Here is a 961-nt window from a genome sequence, read left to right on the forward strand (position 1 = left end):
ATATATAACTAGAAAGTTTTAAAGAAAAAAGTTTAAATATAGAAAAAAAGAAAATGAGAATAGGGAAGCTGTAAATTTTGACATCTTTCAGAAGGATCTGTTCTCAGTAATTAAAATAAGACTGACAGAAGGAGCATCAGTGTACACTGGAATACCTGATCATGTTCATTTTCTTCTGTAGTTTCGTTGTTAGCCTGAAGTGAAGTCTGGACATCTACAGGGCCTTCAAATTCTTCTATTTCTTCATCCTCATTCTCATCTTCTCCACTTCCATAATTAGTTAAAGCCTGTGTTTCAGCTTTAGACAAACCTAAGGTGATTAATACATAATTTCTAGTAATTTTCAGCATTCAATCTTAACAATAGCAACCACTTATTGCATTCCTGCATGGCCCAGGTGCCTTACATATAATATCAGACATCTTCAAAACAGTAAGCTCTAGAAAAATGTGGTGCAGAAAGGCCAGGTAGTTTAGTCAGTCACACTGGAATTCAAAACCAAAGTTCCCTGACACTTAATTCGATACTAGTTACATTCCACCTAACTGTTTCAATAACTAACTTTTAAAGAACTAATGTGTGAACATAGTACATAGCCTTTAAACTTACTAATAGACACTGGACATCCTTCACTTTCTTCCTCTTCCTCTTGATCAGAAACATCAGATCTTACATTTTTGGAACCTTTACCATCATACACCTCAGATGTTTGAGTCTGTTTAACTGTTTCAGTCTCATCCTTGTCCTAGAAACAAATACATTTGAATAATTCCTTAAAGTACATTTTATAGGTATATAGTAAATCTATCATAAAAATTAATAAGGTCATTATCTACTAAAAAATACAAAGAAATCATTTTTGATAGTCTAGTTTTGTTTTCAAAAGAAAAAAAAGGATTGTCAGAAGAAAGAACAATTGATATACTCTGCTCTCAAACATTAAAATAAAAAGTTAAAATTT

The 961-nt window shown here is 31.7% G+C and overlaps 1 long non-coding RNA gene across 1 annotated transcript in view; it reads right to left on the bottom strand.

Moving 5' to 3' along the window:
* Positions 1–130: 130 nt before the first annotated feature.
* LOC103584402 overlaps positions 131–961 on the bottom strand; it is a 2,039-nt gene continuing 1,208 nt past the window's right edge. The window contains exons 2-3 of the long non-coding RNA XR_549971.1: positions 610–745; positions 131–310 (exon numbers count right to left, since the gene is read on the bottom strand). This is a non-coding gene — a long non-coding RNA (uncharacterized LOC103584402). The remainder of the gene's footprint in view (positions 311–609; positions 746–961) is intronic.

Source organism: Galeopterus variegatus, unplaced genomic scaffold (assembly GCF_000696425.1).
Source record: "Galeopterus variegatus unplaced genomic scaffold, G_variegatus-3.0.2 Scaffold53796, whole genome shotgun sequence".
Classification (NCBI taxonomy): domain Eukaryota; kingdom Metazoa; phylum Chordata; class Mammalia; order Dermoptera; family Cynocephalidae; genus Galeopterus; species Galeopterus variegatus.